Source organism: Oryctolagus cuniculus, chromosome 2 (assembly GCF_964237555.1).
Source record: "Oryctolagus cuniculus chromosome 2, mOryCun1.1, whole genome shotgun sequence".
In the NCBI taxonomy this organism is placed as follows: Eukaryota; Metazoa; Chordata; class Mammalia; order Lagomorpha; family Leporidae; genus Oryctolagus; species Oryctolagus cuniculus.
Genome location: NC_091433.1, coordinates 26,011,070 through 26,020,025, shown reverse-complemented (window position 1 = coordinate 26,020,025; position 8,956 = coordinate 26,011,070). Strand labels below are relative to the sequence as shown.

The following is an 8,956-nucleotide window of genomic DNA, read 5'->3' as shown; positions in this document are numbered from 1 at the left end:
TGCCATAGAAACCTTGGTTTACTGAATTATTCCCTTCTTAGTTGAATTGGAATCACATAGGAAGTCACAGGTTCTTGATATTCATCAATTCTGAAAGGACCAGGGGTGCTGCTATTGGAGTGTCTTGTACAGTCTGTGGAAGCATCCTGTAATACTCAGGGAACATTAACTGTGACATCTGACTTCAGGTGCAAGATACAGATATGGGTGCCTATTCATTAACATCCTGAAAATGCCTGAAGTTCCTCTGACAGTCACATCCAGAGATTTTGTGAGTGACAGAATTTTTTGCACACACATTTTACTACTTGACAAAAAAAGACAGTCCTTTTTTTTTTTTTTTTTTATAAGAAAAAACATCGAAACCTCTCCTTGTCAGAGTCAAACATGGATGGCTGGCCCAAAATGCTAATTATAACTGAGGACTTAGCTGGAATTTGCTGAAGGCACTGGTCTGACTCATCTATCCACCATCTACTTCATGCTACTGAATGACAGTCAACTTCTCAATTGGCTCAACTTTGCATTCCCTAGGAAAGCATACAAGGGCTTTCAGTTCATGTAACAGCACACTGATGAATTTTGTAAGATAATGTCACTGGGAAAATAGCCCTCTTGCTTGCATAGCGCACTTTGGCAGCTTGTTTTGCAGAACAAAGTGGACACTTACTGTGTTCAGTCCATCACATTGTGAACTGTGTAGTTTACATTCCTTAGGGTATGCTTGCTAATGATTCTCTTGATTCCATTGGATGACCCAATTATGCATCTTGACTTTCTGCTCTCCAGTAGATGTTATTTCAGATTTCTAAATTATTGTTTACTTGGAGAATGCTTAATTTTTTATTCTTCTCTTGAAAAAATGATTTAACAAATTCCTTAACATGCTTATAAATAGTTGCAGTAAACACTCTGGGCTCCAATGACAGGATTAAACAGCTTAGATGCTATCAATCACGCACAATGGTTTTGTTCTGGTTTGTTTTTGGCTTTATTTATTATGATTGATCTAGTTGTATTTATAAATTTCAGCAGGGCCCATTTTTCCATGTATGCAGCTTTTTGGTTTGCTCATAATGGGCCTAAATTTATTGTGCTCCAATTTAAATCTGTTCCCCTTTGTAATCTCCATAGTGAAAATAAAGAAACATAATTTAGCACTCTCAAAACAAATATTGCTCCAAAGAATTGAATATCATTACTAAGTTATTTTCTGAAGGTTAAAATCTGTAAGCTAGAAGCTTCCTTATGTTTTTTCTTGTAAGTCCAATTTGTTTAAACTATTGGTTTTTCAAAGTATGTTAAACATATCCAAAGAGTTTCAACAAGATTATAGTACAGCTGTAACCTAAGATTTCATTTAAACAATGAATTTATAGGAATTTAAAAAAGAAGAAAGATTTGCCCAACAAATTGTCTTAATTCCAATACCCCTAAGTCATTCTTTTATCTAATTATTTACTTATTGCTTTTGAAACCAAGGAAAAACAAAATATCCTCCCACCTCTTATTTAACAGCAAGCTTCCTATGGCCGCCTAATATACTCATGGCCAGTAATTGTTCTTTGCCCATCTGTTGCACAGTTGTTTTCCCAAACAGATCTACTGATCTGTTTTTTCAGAGTACCTGATTAAATTGGACAAAACTGGCTGCAGCCAACTTTGTAACTAGAGCCTGCAAGATCAATCAGACTGATCAGAGTTACTTGTGGTTCCTTATAATGTTAAGTGAAACATCCAGTGATGTTTCAGCAGCCATCTTTGAATGTATGATGCATGTGAAAATATTATTTCTCAGGGCTCATGCTTAAAATACTTTCTCCACTCCTTTCCTGTGCACTTACGATGTTCTGACCTTTGTTTTTTTCCAGTTCCACTCCAACTACTCTAACGCTATAAATTCCCAAATCTCTCTGTATATGGGGAGATTGATGTGGGCTTTGACATGACTTTCTCTTTTTTTCTCCTCCAAATCTGTGGTAAATAATATTCTCTTTCTCAGAAGGTAAATCCAGTGATTTTATTACAATAGTGTACACACGAGCAGGGGTATCAGTCTAATAACACTTTGTCATTTATAAATATCTTAACATTTTTAGCAATTTATTAAACTTGCTATTATTTTATCTCTATATATTCTTCTTCTGAGGTTAATTCATCCACTTATATCTTTACGAATCTATATACTATTTGGTTTTATCTCTTCTCCAGAAAGATAATCATGTGCCTAGAATATATCTTTATCTAGATCAGCTGTAAGTGTGTTATATATGAAATTATACTCATTATCATTCACATTTACTCTTATAGAAGATTTTTTCTTGAAACACAGAATTACAGAGAGCAAAGACTAGATGAGAGAGAAAAAGGGAGAGAGAGAGAGAGAGAGAGAGAGAAAGAAAGAGTGAATGAGAATTTTTCCTCTGCTTGTTCACTCCACAGATGACCACAACAACCAGTTGGAAGCCAGGAGCCAGGAGCTTCCTTCGGGTTTTCTTATGTCGGTGCAGGAGCACAAGAACTTGGACCACCTTCTGCTGCTTTCTCAGGTATATTGGCAGGGAGCTGGATCACAAGTAGAGCAGCTGTGACTAACCAGAGGCCATAGGGGATGCTGGCATCCTAGGCTGTAGCTTTACTAGCTATGTTGCTATACTACAATGCTGGCTCTTCCTACTCCCTCTTCAAACACAAAGCTTTACTTCTTGTCCTATATCAATTACTTTAGTAGTTAGATACTCATCACTCAAATATTCAAGGCTAAGCTTCACATTATCTGTTAATTCTTCCTTTTCCATTCTTCCTGGCATATAGTTTATCACTAGGTACTGGCATGAATACATCCTTAATTTCTTTTAAACCCATCTACTTGTCTGTATCCCAACTCTTCTAAATCAAGCTATCAACTCATACCTGAATTATGGAGAGAAAACCTAATGATAATGTTTCCATACTGCAGGCCCTTTGTCATTTCAGTATTTTCCTCTCTGAACCAGGAAATTTATAATTCTCTGAAGAAGAAATTTCCATGATTGCAATAATTTACTGACTCCTTATTGCCTTGTAAACACAGTTCAATACAGTTCATGCTCCAGAATATAATACTTAAATCTACTTATGATCAGATCTTTCCTTTCCTCTATGGCCTGCTGTCTAACCATTTGCATTCCACTTCAACTTTGCTTCTGAGTTCACTATATATCTAGGATAGTAAGCATTTTCTCTAGGTGTGGCATTGTGTTCATACCCAGCCTTGGTCTTTTAATGGCTTATATTCTACTTCTGAATTAGGAGGCTATTTTCTCATGTTAGAAAACTTTCATAACTTTATTTATTTTAAAGATGGAGAAGCAGAGATAGAGAAAGAAACAGAGAAACAGAAAGATCTTCCATTCACTTTTTCACTCCCCAAATGTCTGCACCTGCTGGGGCTGGGCCTGATCAAAGCCTAGAACCCAATTCATGTCTGCCATGTAGATACTAGGGACCTGATCCATAATCTGGCAGCTTCCAGGATACACATTAGTAGGAAACTGGAATGGTAAGCAGAGAGGAGCACTCTTAATATGAGATATAGGCGTCACATGTGCCATTTTAACCACTGTGCTAAATGTCTGCCCATTAAATACATTTAATAGAAAATAATTTCTTCAAAATCATGTGTGGTGGAATGAGGTGAAAAGGTCATGCCAAGATGGCCGCAGACAACAGAAACTGTCTGGCAACAGGCCATGATTTGATGGCTTCGGAAACCACATGACAACAGAGGAAATCACATGACAACAGAACCTGACTGACAGCAGGCTGTGATTCGATGGTTTCAGAAACTGCCTGGCGACAAGAGCCTGACTGGCAACAGGCTGTGATTGGATGGCTTTGGAAACTGCCTGGCAACAGGCTGATTGGTTGGGGTATAGACCGGCCCTTGACCAGATTGGCTGGTCTTGGCTATATAAGCTGTTGTACTAACTCAAATAAACAAGTCTGTGGGCCGCTTGCCTCAGGCCTGCTTTCACCCGACTCCCAGGGTCTGTGTGGTGACTCCACGCCTCTTGCCCCCACCATGCTCCTCCTCTCAGAAATGAATCCACTGCAACATTGTTGAGAAATCAACTGCAACAATCATGCTACTTAGTTTAGCAACATTTTACATAGGAAGATTTCAGTGAAGAGAAGAATTATGAAAGAGTTGCTTGGAAAACTAACAAACTCTTTAATCACTAGCTTCAAATCTGTAGATTTAGGCCACTTTTTCATCTTCCATCATGACATCTGGAAAAACACCATCATTTGTCACCTGGACTCTGTATAAATCAGTTCATTTGTTACAAAATTTCTATATTTGACCCCTACAGTTTATATTTAACAGGACACCAAATAATTTGTCTAAACCATAAGTTAGGTTTTGTCACTGCTCTACTTGAAGCCCTCCAATGACTACAGTTCTCAACCTGGATCAAAAACAAATGTCTGTCTCTCATTATCTTTCTGACATCATTGTCTACTATGCTGCAGTTTCCTGATACGACCTCAAGCTACAACCTTCTTTACTCATCTTAAGATACACGGTAAACACTCTAGCTTCATTGCTTTATCATTCACTGTTCTTTCACCCACACGGATCTTTTCTCGGATCTCTAGGATTGTCTAAGTGAGAGATTGGGAGTCAAAAAAAATTATAAAGAATTCAGTTTTGAACATTTGACAGTAAAAACTTCTATTAAATTTTCAGGGGAAATGATATTTAGGACTAAACATGTAGTATTCAGATCAGAGACACAAGATAGAGAAAAACAATTGAGAATGATCATAAAATGTATATGAGATAACTGAGAGAGGGTATGATTGAGCCTTGGTCTATTTCACAGTTTAGAGGTTTAGGAGCTGAGGAAATTCTCACCAAAAGATATGAAGACAACAGGGAAGAGAAAAGAAAAAAAACAAGAGAGGCTGATATCCTATGAGGTAAGTGAATACTAATGTAAGGAATGAGGGAGAGGCTGGCATTGTCGAACAGTGGGTCAAGCTGCTGCTTACAATGCTGACATCACATATCAGAGCTCCTGTTAAAGTCCAAACTGTTCCACTTCCCATACAACTCTATGATGATGTCTTGGAAGGCAACAGAAGATGGTCCAAGTATACAGGCCCCATGGACCACTGCCACCTGTGTGGGAGACCTGGATGGAGATCTGGGCTCTTGACTGCAGCCTGGTCTACCTGGCCATTCAGTCATTTGTGGAGTGAACCCACAATTGGATGACCTATGTCTTTAAACAAACAAACAAAAAAGAATAAAAGGAGCTGGCATTTAGCCTAGTTGTTAACATGCTGGTAGACCATGTCAAATGCTTGAGTTTGTCTCCTGGCTCCTGGCTCCAGTTTCCTGCTAATACAGACCCTGGGAGGCAGCAGGTGATGGTTCAAGTAACTAGGTTCCTGATTCGGGGCCCTGCCCATTGTAGGCAGTTGGGGAATGAACCAACAGATGTGAGACCTCTCATTCTCTATCTCTCCCCCCCCTTCTATCACTCTCTCCTTCCTTCCCTCTTTCCCTCCCTCCCTCCCTCTCTCTTTCTCTATTCCTCCCTCCCCCTACCTCTACCTCTCTCTCTGCCTCTCAAATAATTTTAAAAATATTTAAAAGAATGAAGAAATAAATTATCACAAGTTTTCTGAAGGTCAAATAAAAATAAGAAGAATTAACTATTAGAGAATAACATTTATTACTGGCAACATATATGAAAGAAGAAATTTTATTAGCACAGAATCTAAGTTGAGGTTGATGAGGGCAAGTAAAAATGAATCAATAAATCATATGTCCTGCTTATGTCAAAGAATTATCAAAGTGTAGCATCAAAGGTTGTGTACCAAATGTCAAATTCAGATAATAGTTTGCAGTCATTCAAAATGACAGTGTCAAAGTATGATATGTGATTGAGAGTGAAGGAATGAAGAACTTTGAAGGAGATAAGATCAAGCACTAAGAAACTAAAGATTTGGAAGAACTGCCCACAGATATTCAACCTCAATGCTTATGACAGGAGAAATACTGCAGCAAGTGATACTGAGCCGAGAGCTATCATCTTATAAAAACAATGTCAAGCAGTCTCGAATCTACAATGAATGTATAAGGAGAAAGTAAGTACCAATAGGCAGAGACCATTTTATTCAAAGTTGAAGAGTTTAGAGGAGATGGCCAAAAACAAGTCTGGAATTGGCAATGAGAACCAAAAAGAAAGAAAAAAAATGAATCCAGTGCTAGAGATTTGGAAGAGAAAACAGCCCTTTCTCTAGAGCCAGCACTATGATGTGAACATATTACATGATGTCAAAAAATCATAGTATTCTAAAGGGAATGCTTGGCTGGGGTTAGAGCAAATAATCAAAGAAATGTTGAGAGAAGAAGTAAAACTATAGAGGATTTTCCAGATGACAGCCATAAGACACAGAGACACGTGGAATGTTTCATGAATCAGGGAATGTTGTAAAATGGGGTCCAATCAAAACAATTACAGAGGCATAAGTGTCCAGGGGTCTTGAACTTCTAGTGTTACTAATAAGTGTAGAGGGCCAAGGTATGACTGGAGTAGTCAGTAGATTCTAAGGCATATTAAGGTAAGCAACTGTGGTCTGAGGAAAGTTTCTAAGTCTTAGCAAAAATTTTAAGAGCATGTGATCTCCTGCTTCTGCCCCCCCCCCTTTTTTTAAAGATTTATTTATTTCTCTGAAAGTCAGAGTTACACAGAGAGAGAAGGAGAGGCAGAGAGAGAGAGAGAGAGAGAGAGAGAGGTCTTCCATCTGCTGGTTCCCTCCCCAGCTGGCCACAGTGGCAGGAACTGCACTGATTCAAAGCAAAGAGACAGGAGTTTCTTCCGGGTCTCCCACATGGGTGCAGGGGCCCAAGGACTTGGGACATCTTCTACTGCTTTTTCAGGCCATAGCACAGAGCTGGATCAGAAGAGGAGCAGCCAGGACTCCAACCAGCGCCCATATGGGATGTCAGCACTGCAGGCAGCGGCTTTACCTGCTGTGCCACAACACGGGCCCCTGCTTCCCCTTTCTTTTTTTCTTTCTTTTTTTTTTTTTTTTTGGTTTTTTTAGTTTGTTTGTTTGTTTTTTGTTTGTTTTTGTTTTTTTCTTTTTTTGACAGGCAGAGTGGACAGTGAGAGAGAGAGACAGAGAGAAAGGTCTTCCTTTTGCCGTTGGTTCACCCTCCAATGGCCGCTGCGGCCGGCGCACTGCGCTGATCCGATGGCAGGAGCCAGGTATTTATCCTGGTCTCCCATGGGGTGTAGGGCCCAAGTACTTGGGCCGTCCTCCACTGCGCTCCCTGGCCATAGCAGAGAGCTGGCCTGGAAGAGGAGCAACCAGGACAGAATCTAGAGCCCCGACCGGGACTAGAACCCGGTGTGCCGGCGCCGCAAGGTGGAGGATTAGCCTAGTGAGCCGCGGCGCCGGCACTTGCCCTTTCTTAATGATTCTGCTAATTATATAGTGCATACAGGTTTGCCACTCCCCTCCTCTCAGCTTCTGCATAGGAGACCTGGAGGATGGTGGAGTGTAGGTTGGATCTCAGCCAACCTGCTTGACTCTCAGACCTTTGGAGTTCTACTAAGGATACTTGGATAAAGGGGGAAAATTGGTCTTATCCCAAAAAATGGAAGGAGTATGGATACACATCTACACACTCACCAGCACGACCCCAATACGTGCTCCTGCACACACACACACACACACACACACTTCTAGTCATCATGTTATTCACTAGCACTATCATTGTCCTTATTTATTTTCTACTTAATTTGTCAGTGGGAAGCAGATTAAAATTTCTCCCTTCAATCCTAATTTATTATATTTTAGCTGTCAAATATACATTCATAGTAAATATATTAATTTTTTAAAAAATATATATATACAACAAATATAATGGAATTAAATTACCTTTTGTCCTGCTGCACCATATTATTTTAAATCTATCTTAAGATTTGTGGGACTGGCATTGTGGCATAGCAAGTAAAGCCAGCACCTGCAACACCAGCGTCCCATATGTGTGCCAGTTCATATCCTGGCTGCTCTTCTTCTCATCCAGCTTCCTTCTGATGGCCTGGGGAAGATGACCAAAGTGTTTGGGCCACAGGAACTGACATGGGAGATCTGCATGAAGCTCTTGGCTCCTGGCTTCTGCCTGGCTCACCCTTGACCATTGAGGCCAGCTGGGGAGTAAACCAGTAGATGGAAGATCTCTCTCTCTTTCTCCCTCTCTCTCTCTCTCCCTCTCTAAATCTGGCTTTCAAACCAATCAATCTTTATAAATAAGTAAATCTATCCAAAGACTTGTATTTAACTTCTGCAAAACACTGTTTTCTTCTTTATTTTTATTTTTATTTATGTAACAGGGAAGGAAGGAGAGTGAAAGGGACAGAGAAAGAGAAAGAGCGAGAGAGAGCACACTTTCTTTTGCTAGATACCTCCAGATACCCCCATATACCCCCAGCATCTATGCCCCATCCAAAGAAAAGCTGGGAATCTAAAACTTAATTAAGTTTTTACATGGGTGGCAGGTCCCTAAGTACTTGGACAATTACCTGAACCTTGGCAGTAAGACTGAATTGAGATTAGAGCCAGGACTGAAACCCAGGCACTCAACATGGGATCTGGGATTCCAGACATTGCTTCAAGGACTAGGCCGAATACTCGCCCTAAATCATTGTTTGTTATAGTGATTCATTTAATATATTGTGCCTTTATTATAAAAACCTCCAACATAGTAATATATGACCATCATTCTACGTAAATGTAAGAAAAAGAGGCGGAGATTGGCGCCAACTCACATGGGGCACCAAAATGTTAGGAAGAGAGTGCAGACTGGTGATGCCTCACACAGGGCAACAAATGTAAGAAAAGTGGTGCAGAGCAGAGGAGACAGAATACAAGCTTGCAGCCAGACAGAATT

General features: G+C 39.9%; 1 long non-coding RNA gene across 1 annotated transcript in view; it reads left to right on the top strand.

The window, feature by feature from the left end:
- The first annotated feature begins 2,441 nt into the window (after window positions 1-2,441).
- The window catches only part of LOC138848784 (uncharacterized), a 29,312-nt gene continuing 22,797 nt past the window's right edge, over window positions 2,442-8,956 (top strand). The window contains exon 1 of the long non-coding RNA XR_011386852.1: window positions 2,442-2,549. This is a non-coding gene — a long non-coding RNA (uncharacterized lncRNA). The remainder of the gene's footprint in view (window positions 2,550-8,956) is intronic.